Below are 16,013 nucleotides of genomic sequence, written 5' to 3' on the forward strand. Positions count from 1 at the left end.
ATGCTTCCTTTAGGCAATATTATAAGAAAACGCCGCATCAATTTCCATTGCTACGCTGATGATACCCAGCTGTATTTATCTATAAAGCCAGATGAAACTAATCAGGTAGACAAACTTCAGGATTGTCTTAAAGACATAAAGGCCTGGATGACTTATAATTTTTAACTTCTAAATTCAGAAAAAACTGAGGTCATTATACTTGGCCCTAAACACCTCAGAGAAACATTATCTGATCATATAGTTACTTTGGATGGCATTACCTTGGCCTCCAGCTCTACTGTGAGAAACCTTGGAGTTACCTTTGACCAGGACATGTCCTTTGACTCACACATAAAACAAGTCTCTAGGACAGCCTTCTTTCACCTGCGCAATATCAAGAACATTAGAAACATCCTATCTCAAAAGGATGGTGAAAAACTAGTCCATGCATTTGTTACTTCTAGACTGGACTACTGTAATTCATTGCTGCTAGGATCCCCCAATAAGTCTGTGAAAAGTCTCCAGCTAATCCAAAATGCCGCAGCACGAGTTCTGACAGGAACTAGAAAAAGAGATCATATTTCTCCAGTGTTAGAATCTCTGCATTGGCTTCCTGTAAAATTCAGAATAGAATTCAAAATACTGCTCCTAACCTACAAAGCCCTTAATAATCAAGCTCCATCATATCTTACAGAGCTCCTAGTTTCATATTATCCCAATAGATCACTTCACTCTGTAAATGCAGGATTACTTGTGGTTCCCATAGTCTGTAAAAGTAGAATGGGAGGCAGAGCCTTCAGCCACCAGGCTCCTCTCCTCTGGAACCAGCTCCCAGTTTGAGTCAGGGAGGCAGATACCCTGTCTACATTTAAAGTTAAACTTAAAACCTTCCTTTTTGATAAAGCTTATAGTTAGAACTGCTCAGGTGTTTAATAAACCATTTCTTTATTATGCTGTTATAGGCCTAGACTGCTGGGGGAACTTATATCATGAGCATCTTTCTCCCTCTCCCGTTCTCTCCTTCTCCCTCTTTCTCTCTCTTTATATCTCTCTCCTTCTCCCACTTTTTTCCAATCTCTCTCTCTCTCTGCCCCCATGTGTCTACATTACATGTCACTAACTCTGTTTTCTCTCTCCCCTAGTAGATCTGACCCCAGAGCTGCAGGATCCAAACCATGTTTACAGTACATGTCAAACCCTGTTTGTATTTTCTATCTCTCCTAGTGTATCTCTGACCCCAGAGCTGCAGGACCCAAACCCGTCATTATTATTGTTATTATTTATATTAATATTAATATCATCACTAATAATAACAACAACATAATTGTATTTTTTAATTATAAGTATCAGTCTGGTAGAGATTACAGCGGCGGTTGTACAACTGTCCTCTTTCTCTCTTCTCTCCTACTGTCTCTCCTCCCACCCTCTTTCTTCCCACCTCTCCTCTCTTCCTCCTCTCTCTCCTCACCCCAACCGGTCGAGACAGATTCTTCTGAACCAGGTCCAGGTTCTGTCAGAGATTTCTTCCTGTGAAAAGGGAGTTTTTTTCTCTCCACCGTCGCCAAGTGCTTGGCTCATTGTGGGATTTGCTGGGTTTTCCCTGTAATATTATAATATTGACCTCACTATGTAAAGTGCCTTGAGACAATGTATGTTGTGATATGGCGCTATACAAATAAAATTGAATTGAATTGAATTGAAATGCAAAGGTGATGAAAAAAAAGATATTTAATAATAAAAGAAAACCAACATACAACTAAAGGTGTCCACGAAATGTAGAAAAAAACCCGATAATCCCAATACTGGAGCCAGGGGGAAAACTTCCAGGAAACCAACAGGCAGGAACTGACAACAAGAAAAAACAGACGATTCAACACAGACAAAGGGAAGCACAGAGACTAAATACACACAAGGAGGGCGGGGCTAATTGAACACAGGTGAGACACAAGATCATGACAGAAAACAAGACACCAGAAACTAGACACAGGACAGGAAGTGAAACAACACAAGGAACTACCTAAAAATAAAACAGGAAATGAAAACACAAGATCATGACAACATGCAGACGTTCAATCACATACAGCCAGGTTATGATTAATGCTCAACGCGTTCCTCAAAGTTGTTACTGAGAACTATAATGTGATATCATACCTGAGCTGTTGATGTTAGAAACCAGTGAAGCTACGATGGGCCATTGACTGAGGATCTGATCCATCTCATCAAAGAGGGGGAACTTGCCTTTTATTTTCCCTTTGGCACCACTGCTAGAGAAATCTCTTTTATATATCGCTGTTTGAGCATCTTCCATTTGCTGCTGAGGACCTCCCATGGCTTGTCGTAACCTTTGTTGGCCATTTCCTTCGTGAGTTCTTGATAAATTATTAGATTTCGGAGATATTTGTTATCTAAAATAGCTGTTATTATTCGCTCATAAATTAGAGCAAGAAAGTATCTCGTCTCCTCGTCCGTCCACTTAAACCTGTGTTTGTTGAAACCCACTATGTCTGCAAAGAAAGCAAAAAAATATGCAGCGGAAACAACGTAAAACGTAATAGCAATTCATAATCTAGTTGGCAAATACCGTTTCCACCACCGTTTATTGCATAAGCCTTTTACCGATTAAGAGAAAATCCGATGAGATCGAAAGAACAAACTTTGTGTCGATATTCATGAAATTCAATCGAATTTTCGATTTTCCATAAGGCGTTTTTCATTCGGTCACGACCTGGCTCTTAAGGGCGTGACAAAAGTACCAACACAAGTGTTAACCAAGAAAATAGAATTTATTTCATAACTTTAAACAACAGGACCAAAAACCGCAGCTGCGAAGGTGAGAGAGAGACTGCACCACGAGCACTGCCACGCCCACCAGGTACCTGGAATGCAGTCAGAGGTTTACAGCAACAGGGCAGGAGGCGTACAGTTCTGTTCGTGGGGGCAGAATCATGACGGACAGTGTGTCTGTCCACAGTTTATATGAGGACAGCGAGAACATGAATGAATCATTTTTGGTAATGAAACAACATTAAACTGGGAAACAAACGACCACAAACAGAAGCCACGACTGTGTTTGAACACACTGGAGTCATTTTTCAGATTGTACATCAATAACTGCAAAAGCAAAACAATCATTATGTCACATTTAGAATCTCATGGTGTCTACTGAATAATTCGTCTTGATGTGAGCTGTTGTTTCTTTGTGTTAAACTGATTTTTTTGTTTAAAATATAGGATTACCCATTATAAAACAATAAACAAATACACATAAACTAAATAAGATAATCTGTTGTGTATCTGTGATTGATGCAGAATCACCTCTACCCAATATGAAACACAAAAGTTGATTATGATGTCTGTTATTAGAGGTTCATAACAGTTATAAATGAAATGTATTATTATTATTATTATTATTAGTTCTTTCCTGGCTGATAGATGTCTGTCTTTTTCACAGGAAAATAGATTTGTCTTGCACATTGACTCCTAAACCTTTGAGTGAACTAAATGACATGGATCAACATCGGAAGCTGCTGGACACTGGTCCAAACATGTGAGAGAAGTGAGTGTCAGAGTGTGTGAACACAACAAGTTCACCAAAGACTCAATCAGCGATTCAAACAGAATCCAGTGAAACCTCGTCCACCAGCGAGATTTAAACTGCAGACAATGAGGAACCAGACTCCGCCCCCTACAGAGAACACATAGACAATGAGGAACCAGACTCCGCCCCCTACAGAGAACACAGAGACAACGAGGAACCAGACTCCGCCCCCTACAGAGAACACAGACAATGAGGAACCAGACTCCGCCCCCTACAGAGAACACAGAGACAATGAGGAACCAGACTCCGCCCCCTACAGAGACACAGAGACAATGAGGAACCAGACTCCGCCCCCTACAGAGAACAAAGAGACAAAGAGGAACCAGACTCCGCCCCCTACAGAGAACACAGAGACAACGAGGAACCAGACTCCGCCCCCTACAGAGAACACAGAGACAACGAGGAACCAGACTCCGCCCCCTACAGAGAACACAGAGACAACGAGGAACCAGACAAGGTCCATAACTTGAACGCAGGATACAGAGGTTGAGTGAATGTGGTTCTGAAGGTGTGGAGGTGGATCAGTGAGTCGGAGGAGACACCGTAGAAGGACAGAGTCCCAGAAGGACAGTCCACATACACTCCTACTCTGTGAGACCTGGAGGACGAGCTGATGGATGTTTTTATGTACTTGTGATGGACTGAGTAACCACCATGATCAGAGCAGCTCAGACACCAGGACTGATCATTTCCTCCAAACACACAGTCTTCACTGTTTCCTTTCCTACTGATTCCTCTGTAACTCACTGATATATGAACACATTCTCTCCACTCGACCTCACAGTAGCAACGACCAGTCACAACATCTCTACACATCAACTGAGGAAAGTAGTCGAATCTGTCTGGGTGATCAGGATACAGCTGATTGTCTATCACATGCGTCACCGTCCTGTTGTCGTCAGACAGTTTGAGGTTGTTGTTCACTGTGTTTGTGTCCAGTTCCAGCTCACATGAATCTGAGGAGAGGACGAGACACAGCACAGCTTCATCATCTGACTTATCTGATGGTTATTGATTGATTATTTACTGATTTGTTGATATTTCCTGAAAACGGACAGTGAGCTCTTCTGTCATCATTAATCAAATTAAATCCTCACTTACACTTCCTGAGACCAGCTTTCAACCTCTGCTCTCCACCATGGTCCATCCTGGAGGAAGAAAGAGTCACAATGATTTTCTATCAACATGAGGCTGACTCATGGAGGAGGAGGAGAAGGAAGAGGAAATTTGTGAAGAAGAAGAAGAAGATGGAATATAAGCACCTGACTGCTGGGGCTGTATTATGATACGTTCATTTTTATAAAGACAAAAAGTGAATAATGGAACATTAGCTCCAGTTGATCTAGTGATCAGGAACCTATGACTTCATCTATACTGTAACACAATACTGATACATCCATCTGATCAATGACTTGTCGACCCACTGCTCTGGACACAATGAAAAGAAATAAGACGTGTTTCATGATGAGAGACTAAAACAGAGAAACATGAAAATAACAGAAAGCTGACATACCTCCAGAGACTGAGTTCTTGTTGTGTGTCCGTACCTGAGAGTTTCCAGTCTCCAGTGAGGATCCTCCAGTCCAGCAGACAGCAGCTTCCCTCCTGAGGCTCCTGGATGATTGTAGCTCAGGTCTAGCTCTCTCAGATGGGAGGGGTTGGAGCTCAGAGCTGAGGCCAGAGAAGCACAGCCTTCGTCTGTGACCAGACAACCTGACAGACTGAAATCAACCAAACCACAACACTGGAGGTCATCTGAGGAGTCTTCACTGACGCCCACCTGGAAGTAAAGAAGCATTTCAAGGCAAACTGCTGATTTCTGACCTGAGAGTTTCCAATTGACAATGTGGACTCTTCAGTCCAGCAGACAGATGCTCCACTCCTGAATCCTGCAGCTGGTTTTCACTCAGGTCCAGGTCTCTCAGACTGGATGACTGGGAGCTGAGGGCTGAGGACAGACCCTCACAGCCTCTCTCTGTCAGGTTACAGTCACTTAAACTGTCAAAGAGATACAAATAAATACATGTTTTTTTCAAAGAAAGAACTATGTTTGATATAACCAGGGTGCAATTTGCCAGGGGGGGTTGTGTATATATATATTACATGATATATAATAATATAATGAGCTCCCACAATTTGTCTGGGTCCCAGGCTAATATATTCCCACCTCTGCTGAATTATTTAATCCCTGGTGGGGACAAAAGTGATCAATGGAAGTAAGTAAGTAATGTTTATTAATATATCACCTTTTACAGACACCAGTCACAAAGTCATTCACAAGGATAAAACACGAGAACAAATATAAAAAGGAGGATTTATTTAGAATAAATTATAAGAGAAACAGAGACATGGATTAAACATTATTGTCAAATCAAATAAAAAGCATATCCTACTCAAATGCCAGTCAACGCAGATGGGGTTTCAGCTGTTTTTTTAAGTCCACAGAATCCAATGACCTCAGGTCTTTGGGGAGACTGTTCCAAATCCTGGGGGCTGCAGACTGGAATGCATGATCTCCCTGAGTCTTAAAACAAGTCAGAAGTATCTGACACTTAGTGAGCCCTTGGTAGAAGAGGTGGCTTGTGGTGTGGAGGTGTAAGAGGTATAAGATATACTGGAAGCCAGTGCAGCAAGGTTAAAAGAAATGTTTTATGTGACCATCTGTTGGACTGGGTCAGAAACATGGCAGCAGCGTTTTGGACTGTTTGTAGAGGTGGATTTATGAAGACAGGTAGAAAATTCTGGAGAAAGCTGTCGCCAAACAGATTTGTGCTGTTTCAGACCTCACACAACATCTTAGAACATTTCCAATCTGGCTTCCGTCAAAAGCACTCAACTGAAACAGCTCTCCTCAGAATCACAAATGACTTATTGATGTCTTCTGATGCAGAGGATTGCTCATTGCTGGTACTGCTAGATCTAAGTGGAGCCTTCAACACAGTAGATTACAGCATCTCAGTTCGAAGACTTCGAAAATTGGGTGGGCATCTCAGGCAGTGCCTTAGACTGGTTCTCCTCTTACCTATCAGACAGAAGTTTCTCTGTGTAGATTGGCTGTCCTGTGGTGCGCCACAGGTTTGGTTTTTGGTCCGACTCTGTTTGCTATGTACATGCTTCCTTTAGGTCACATCATTAGTCAACACAAAAATATCTCATATCATTTTCTATGCAGATGACATTCAACTTTACGTCTCATTCAAATCCGATGAAACTGACAAACTCACCACTCTGCTCAACTGTCTGACTGCCATTGATGACTGGTTGGCTAACAATTATTTACAGTTAAATGCAGATAAAACTGAGGTCCTAATCATAGCTCCTGACAACATCACTTCCAAGATCTCTCATTGTATTGGGTCCCTTTCTCCAGCCACCCTCTTTAATTTAATCTTGGTGTCATCTTTGATCAGTCTATGCATTTTGAGCAACATATCAAATCCCTATCCCGTTCTTGTTTATTTCATTTAAGAAACTTTGCAAAACTTACCTGTATCGTATCAAAACCTGAACTAGAAATGATCGTTCATGCATTTATTTCACACAGACTCAATTACTGCAGTTTCCTTTTCACCTTCCTCAGCAAATCATCTCTTGGCCGCTTACAGACAGAAGCTTCACTCCTGAATCCTGCAGCTGGTTGTTACTCAGGTCCAGGTCTCTCAGACTGGACAACTGGGTACAGAATACAGAGCTTCACAGCTTCTCTCTGTCAGGTTACAGCCACTCAGCCTGAAGAGGAGTAAGTGATGGAGAACATGTTTTAGTTCTGACAAGGCAAAATATCAAACAAATTGAATATTGTTGTTAAATGACTTTTACTCGACCACCTACATAGCTTTGTTGGAGGCTTTGACCACCGGCAGCAGAAGAGCCTCCTCTGAAGCAGAGTATTTCTTCAGAGCATGACAGTAAAATGAAGACCAGAGCCGACCATTGAGTAGGAGACAGTTTCTCTGTGGACAGACGTCCTGATCTCAGGGAATGTTGGATCTCCTTCACTAGAGAATGGTCGTCCAGTTCATTCAGACAGTGGAACAGGTTGATGCTTTTCTGTGGAGAAAGATTGTCACTGATCTTCTTCTTGATGTACTGGACTGTTCTGTGATTGTTCTGTGAGCTACTTCCTGTGTGTGTCAACAGGCCTTGTAGGAGAGACTGATTGGTCTGCAGGGAAAGACCCAGGAGGAAGCAGAGGAACAAGTCCAGGTGTCCATTTGGACTTTGTAAGGCCTCGTTCACAGCACTCTGGTGGAAATGAGTTAACCAGCTCCTCCTGCTTCATCGTCCTCAGGAAGTTCAGTGTGATCTTCAGAAACGCTTCTCTGCTGCTCTTCCTCGGCTCTTCATCCTCACCATCCGAAACCTCCCCCTCCTCCCTCTTACTGTCTAAGCATTCTGGGTAAACTGGTCTAAGGATCCTCTGGACTCTCTTCAGCTCTTTCTTCACAAAAGTGACAATGTTCTCCTCCAGCAGCTGGAACAGATAATGAACTTTTGATTTAAACTGGTAAATCACAACATGTGGTTCATGTGTCAGTGTGAAGGCCTGCCTCTGAACAGTAAGCATGAAGACTGCCAGGACCTGAATGGTAGTTAAGCATCTAAAAACTGTGGTTGATGAATCTAACTGAAGTGTGATTGTACATGTACAGACCATAAGTATGGAGTCCAGGTCTGGTTGATGCTGCTGGGCTAACTGATCACTGTGGACCTCCGAGCTCTCATGTCAAACTCTGTGGATAAAACACCAACTTTAAGGGGAATAAATGTCTCTACAGGGTTCTCAGGTTTGTCAAGGATTAGAGCAATCCTGTTGACCACCACCACCTCCAGATGGTGATCGATAAAAAAATATTCTATGTTTTCATCGATAGAGGATCCTCCTCAACAACTACGACAGTGACATGTCAGTGAAGAAAGGGTTTCCAGGAAGCCTGAGAACCTGGAACACCCAGAGAAAGTCAATCATGTTTTACCATGTAAGAAATATATCAAAAATACTATTAACTCTTGGAGACCATCTGGCACATCTTCATCCCATCATATCTGCGTCATTAAAACAGTCTTTTTGCCTCAACCACTGGGTGCTGCTCCTCTTTACTCTGGATCCCTGTATGTTTTAGAATTGATTTTAAAGCCTGTGTCCATGTTATAAATCAGACCTTTGAGTATCCTACACACCAGTTTGTACCATAAAATCCCTGCCAGAGGCCTGATCGCTGTCCCTGAAACTTTCAAATTTCAAATAATGGAGGTGAGTTAACTTCTTACATCTTCTCCTTCTTCCTCTTCTTTTTCCGTCTAGGTCATCCATCTTTAAAGTCAAGAGGATAGTCTTTGGACCAGTCACTCTTCATTGACACACAGCTGGGTTCAGGAGAGTCTGGTCTCTGCTTCTGCATCCTGATACAAACAAACAAGTTATAGATGAAAACTATTTTTAACCTGAACTTTTATCCTGTAAGAAAACAGTGGATAAGTTTGGGAGATGGAAAATGGAAAACACAACAGCACATGTAGTACAGATTTCTATGTGTATTTGATTAAAATATGCATAGTATGTTTCATAATGAAATGAAAAAGATGTATTATTTGGTGTTTAACCCATCACCTTGTTTTCCCTGCAACATTAGAAACAAATCTCCAAGTGTGTTACATCTCAGTGTTGTCCTGCAGAGGGCAGCATAGAGCTTCTGATTCTGAACAATGCAGGTGAGTAAATTCTTACCTTCCATCAGCTGGTTGTCCATCTTGGTCAGTCAAGTCAATACCTGTTTTTTTAGACCGGTCACTCTTCATGGACACACAGCTGGGTCCATGGGAATCTGGTCTCTGCTGCTGCATCCTGATACAAACAAGACAAGTTACAGATGAAAAGCAGTTTGTACCTGAACAAAGAGGAATTATGATCAAACTGTCAGCAGCCTAAACGTTAGAGGCAGATTGAGATCAGTGAGGAGACAGTGGAGGAGTAACTCAGCACTGAGAAACTTCATCATTACAGGAGTTCTTCTAATCTGTTAGTGAAGAGCTGATGTGACAGTGAGTGTGAATAAAGATGGTGGGGGGATGTGAGCGATGAGCTCTGACATTGAGACGAGCCATGTGACAGTTCTCACACTGGACAATTGGAATCCTCAGTCACAGACGATTCAGTCAACTGATGTTCTTCAAGTCGAGCATTCCGGGGGGTTTTTCAGTGTTCAGAGACTTCTGAGGACATTTTGTTTTTGTAGAAGTTGCTGCAGAGTGATCGATCCTCACTTTTACGCTGCTCTCCGAGGTAATGGAGAACTCCCATGCTCTAACACTTTCCAGTGAATGAACCTGTCGCTCGGTCAAAGTGACTCTGTGGATCAGACTGGATTCTCACCTTCGTGCTTCATCACAGACACATTCCCTCTCATTCGCCTCATTAACTTCACACACATTCTGTCACAAAACCTTGTTGAGGCCCAAACAAGGACTTGAAACCCCTGACACCACTTTCATAATCAAAAGTGTAGGAGTCCTGAAAATTATAGATAGTGACTGTATCACCCTGGTAAAAGGTTTGTAATATAAACCCACAAAAACGACTTAAAGATTATTTATTACCGATCGAACATCCAATTTTTATAACCAAAGAATTTGTTACATAGACTTTGTGTTCCAACATTTTGTTCAGTTGCCATTAAATGTATTTAATCCAAAAATGTGGGATATGGACCAAAGTTAAAAAATTAAAGGAGACCTTCGATAAATGTTTCCAAAGATTTTCCTGTCATTTGAGGTAGTTCTTACCATACTGATGAAGTGTTCAAGTTTCTGATCACTTTGCTTTTCATTAGTTAATTTATATACAGTCACTGATCATCTTTATATACAGGCGCTGATCTTCTTCATATACAGGCGCTGATCTTCTTCATATACAGTCAGTTATCGTCTTCATATACAGTCACTGATTGTCTTTATGTAGAGGTGTTGATTGTCTTTATATACATTCGCTGATCGTCTTTATTACAGTCGCTGATTGTCTTTATATACAGTCAGTGATCGTCTTCATATAAAGGCACTGATCTTCTTTATTACAGTCAGTGATCATTTTTATAAACAGTCAGTGATCGTCTTTATATACAGTCAATGATCGTCTTCATATACAGACGCTGATCTTCTTTATTACAGTCAGTGATCGTCTTTATATACAGTCAGTGATCGTCTTTATATACAGTCAGTGATCGTCTTTATATACAGTCAATGATCGTCTTCATATACAGACGCTGATCTTCTTTATTACAGCCAGTGATCGTCTTTATATACAGACACTGATCGTCTCTATATACAGACGCTGATCGTCTATATACAGCAAGGAAAATAAGTATTGAACGCGTCAACATTTTTCTCAGTAAATATATTTCTGATGGGGCTATTGACATAAAACTGTCACCAGATGTCAGTTACAGCCCAAGTAATCCACACATACAAAGAAATCAAAACACATATGTCCAAAATTGAACTCTTTGGATGTCATAGGACACACCATGTTTGGAGGAGAATGGCACTGCACATCAACCCAAAAACACTGTAGCAACAGTGAAGTTTGGAGGTGGGAACATAATGGTGTGGGGCTGTTTTTCAGCATATGGTACTGACAGACTTCATATCATTGAAAGAAAGATGAATGGAGAAATGTACCCAGACATTCTTGATAAGAATCTGCTGCCATCTACCAGGATACTGAAGATGAAACGATGATGGACCTTTCAGAAGACAATGATCCCAAACATGCAGCCAAGGAAACTCTCAATTGGTTTCGGAGAAAGAAAATAAAGCTGCTAGAATGGCCCAGTCAATCACACGACTTGAATCCAATTGAAAAATCTAGAAAGAACTGAAGATCAGAGTTCATAGAAGAGGTCTTCAAGATTTGAAGACAGTTTGTGTGGAAGAATGGGCCAAAATAACACCTGAGCAATGCATGCGACTAGTTTCTCCATAGAGGAGGCGTCTTGAAGCTCTCATTACCAACAAAAGCTTTGTCTACTTGAAATAAATTTCAGTAAGAGTGTTCAATAATTTTTCCCTGTGTCATTCCACTTTATTACATATAAATTACTTTATGGACATATATGTTTTGATTTCTTTGTATTTGTGGATTACTTGTGTGGAAATATATTTACAGATTGTCATTGATCGCCTTCATATAGAGTCATCGATCGCCTTTATATACAGTCAGTGATCGTCTTTATATACAGTCACTGATCGCCTTCATATACAGTCATTGATTGCCTTTATATACAGTCAGTGATCGTCTTTATATACAGTCAGTGATTGTCTTTATATACAGTCATTGATCGTCTTTATATACAGCCATTGATCGCCTTTATATACAGTCAGTGATCGTCTTTATATACAGTCAGTGATCGTCTTTATATACAGTCATTGATCGCCTTTATATACAGTCATTGATCGCCTTCATATACAGTCATTGATCGCCTTTATATACAGTCAGTGATCGTCTTTATATACAGTCATTGATCGTCTTTATATACAGTCAGTGATCGTCTTTATATACAGTCATTGATCGTCTTTATATACAGTCACTGATCACCTTCATATACAGTCATTGATCGCCTTTATATACAGTCAGTGATCGTCTTTATATACAGTCATTGATCGTCTTTATATACAGTCAGTGATCGTCTTTATATACAGTCAGTGATCGTCTTTATATACAGTCATTGATCGTCTTTATATACAGTCAGTGATCGTCTTTATATACAGTCAGTGATCGTCTTTATATACAGTCATTGATCGTCTTTATATACAGTCATTGATCGTCTTTAAATACAGTTTATGGTTGAGACAAACTACGAGAGCAGGGCTCCAGTAAATTCAAGTCTGTGTCAGTGCTGATATGGTAATTTGTTGACAATAAAAAACCCACCTCAGTCACTTCCTCATACTGTTTTTTTTTTTATTGATCCTGTTATCTCAGATTATGATCTCACTGGTTGATTCTACCTGTGAACGGAGCAAAGTTCTGTCAGGACCACTAAAGGCAGCCTATGGTTGAGAGGCCTGACTGCATTTTCAAATCCAAGTTCAGAGAGCGCAGTGACATGTAAATGCAAACGCAATGACTGGGGGGCGCTGTTTCACCTTCTGCATTTGAATATTGTCCACCCAAGTGCAGGTTAAGTCTTTGAAAATGAAAAGTCAAATGGAGTTTTCATTTAAATGTTTATATTAATAATAGTGATAAAATTGCATTATCACTTTAATATAGTCACAGAATTCCCATACAAGGATGTGAAAATGAAAATGAAAATAGGTTTATTGCATTTTCAATAACATTTTTATTCAGAAGACAATTTATAATGCTTTTGTGGAATTACATTTTCACTTTCACATTTTCATTTGAATTAAATCCCCTATAGGCTTCCATAGTTTTAACACTAACATGAACTTCTCAACAATAGTTTTCTTTCTACATGTTGAATCAACATGTAGAATCAACCTGCTGAACTCACCTGAGCTCCACTCGCTGACGCTTTCCACCTTCGCTTGGAGAGATGAAGCTGCTCGTCGTCCGTCCTTCAGTCCTGGAGTCTGTGTTTGATCCCAGGACGAGTGGCACCCTCATTACAACAGGGCTGAAGTCCAACACCACATTAGAGCAAGGCAGAGGCAGAGAACTCACACCTCAGGTGGTGTAGTTCTACCATGTGTCCACTAGATGGTGCTAACTAAAAATTTACTGTGCTGAATATGAGTTGAGCAGCGAAAGACAACTGCGCGTTAAAGCCATTTTGCCCATTTTTCAGTTTTTATTGTTTCATTTATAATTACGCTCAGATATCATGCATTTTCAGCTGTGTATTATGATGATGATGAATTGGAATGCCTTGTTTAGATTTTGTTAGTCATTGCTATTATTGTGATTATTAAAATGATGTGATATCTGATAGGGTGATGTGATCTGTAGGCATGGTGATACCTTTGATTTAGGACAGGTGTTCAGGGGTAGCGGAAAATCAAACGATTTTCAACCGCATAAACACATAAATGGAGTATACGAATCCTTTTGTTTGAAGTAGTGCTGGGCGATGAAACAATAACAATCATTATTGCGAAATAACTTTTCCTCGATAGAAATTCAAGACACTTCGATATAACTTAAATAGAGCTAATTCCGTCCATGTTTTGACAGACAAGACGAACAGCCAATGATAATGACAATAGCGCCGTGCCGAACCAATCATGTGGCTTGAATAGATTTACAGCCACGTCAAGCGAGGTTGACGTACATGGCACAGAGCGGAGAAGCAGCCGGCAGCAGCTCATCAGTCTGTCAAATGACGACAGGAAATGTTAACTTAGCGACAGCATTACCGAAGAAGACGTCCTGATGGACATGGACACGAGGCTCAAAAGATGAGGACATTGTTTACAAAAACATCCAAGGCATATTTAAAGTCCAACAAGAAGCGGAGTAGTAGATGAGTAGTAGCGTGCACTGCAAATTGTGTCAAAAGCATTTGTAGCAGTTATGTTTGTACAAATACAATATAAAACAGGTAGCTCAAATCAAGCGACCTGATTGGTTGAATCAGTTTGCACAGGTCCGTATCCCTCCGCGACTGCGGAAGTAGCGACGTAAGTAGACGTGAGTAGCGCTATGGAGTAGCGGCGGAGTGAAGTAGAGGGAACTTACGAGAGCTCAAACCACATGGTCAGCTTGAATGGCTCTTCGACGCCTGCAAACTTAAATTGACGGCGAACCCAGCTCTCATCTCGTAGTCTTCTTACTGAGGAACGCTACAGTGTGTTGCATAGCAACCGCCGTGCACCGGCAAGAAGCCAGGAGGGACTACTTTTTTGACGAAAAAATTTAATAAAATTGCAGTGTGTCCCTTACTTTAATTTCTCCAAACTTATAACCGTTTCATATATTGCTTATTTGCTTAATTAAACAGCAGCAATTGTATTATGTTCTTCAGTACCTTTATCATGTTCAACTTCTCACAGAAAATAAATAATACTTAAACTTACCAAATAATACTCAAAATTACCAAACTTTGGTTTAAATATTATATCTTTACATCTCACAACATTTGAGCTTGACAGAAACAGTGATTTAACGTATATCGTATATCGAGCTATTGCTTTTATAAAAACGTTTAGAACTATGGCAAAATGAAAATAAAAACCACACCATTATATTTTTTATATTTGGTCAAACAAGGCATTTTTTTAAACAAATACAATAAGTAGTCCATCCAATGCAACAGTAACAGACTAACAGTCTTGGGTTCAACACAAAACAATATCCAAACTCAGGCTAAAACAAGCAGGAGGGATCACAACGGTAAAACTAAAGAATATACAGACCAGGAGACTAGAAAAATCCGACGGGTAATAGGAACAGGCAGGAATCCAGGAGCCAACAACAATAAAAACAAACAAACAAAAAAAAACCTCTGGAGAAGTGGGCCTGGGCTTTGCTAGGGGGTTCAGGACAACCTGGAGGTTGGGTTGCCATGCAGGCAGGCGTAGCAGCTCTGGGGGATGACCCAGAGGCCGTGCAGACAGGCGCAGCGGTCCTGGGGATCGGCAAAGTCGATCTCAGGGACCACCGATGAAGGATGTGTCAGTTGGCCCGCCGACTGGAGACGAGGGAAGGGGGTCAGCCGGACACCAACCGAGGATGTGTCGGTCAGTCCACCAGCTAGAGACGAGGAGCTGGGGTCGGCCAGACCACCGACGAGGTATGTGTCGATCGGCCCTCCAACTGAAGATGAGGAGCAGGGATCGGCCAGACCACCGACGAGGGGTGTGTCGATCTTGTCGTGTGATACCGACGGCTTCACTCCTGGACAGCCTCTCAGCTGCTTCCTGTAGTTGCTCGGACTCTCTGGCCGGACAGCTACCTCTTTGGCTAGCTGCTAGCATGTCGCCCTCGTTCAGTCATCGAGTGGTGGCTCATGCTAGCTGCTACAGTGGCTAACCTGGTCGCCCCCGTCTCTCTCACTCTGCATGGTACTTCCCCCATCTCCAGTGGTTGCTCATCCCCTCATGTCATCCCATGGACAATCCTGGCATTTACAACAGCCAACCTCCTCTGCTCACCAAGTCCATGGCTAAATGATAACACGGAGCTCTCAGTCCCGCCGCCCGGCACCATGCTCAAATATTCAACTCCGCAGCTGCTGGACCTCTTCAACTTCACCATCCCATCTTGCATCTCAGTGATTAAACACCTTGGACTCCTACGCCGATCACGCTACATTCACAGAGGCTCTCGCCGCGGGATTTGTTTATTCCCAGGACGGACAATTCATTCCAACCATCTGCTCAGCTGCACGCTGCATCGCACCTCTGGTGCTTCATCAGAACGCTGCCGCCTGTAGACCTCATACAATGCAACCTGGCTGGTAGGATACAAAACCCGGAC

General features: G+C 41.6%; 1 pseudogene; it reads right to left on the reverse strand.

Annotated features, from left to right (window-relative positions):
- Window positions 1–2,743: 2,743 nt before the first annotated feature.
- LOC118302663 lies at window positions 2,744–13,343 on the reverse strand (annotated as a pseudogene).
- Between the last annotated feature and the right edge of the window lie 2,670 nt (window positions 13,344–16,013).

The sequence above is a fragment of the Scophthalmus maximus genome, chromosome 4 (assembly GCF_022379125.1).
Source record: "Scophthalmus maximus strain ysfricsl-2021 chromosome 4, ASM2237912v1, whole genome shotgun sequence".
Taxonomy (NCBI): Eukaryota; Metazoa; Chordata; class Actinopteri; order Pleuronectiformes; family Scophthalmidae; genus Scophthalmus; species Scophthalmus maximus.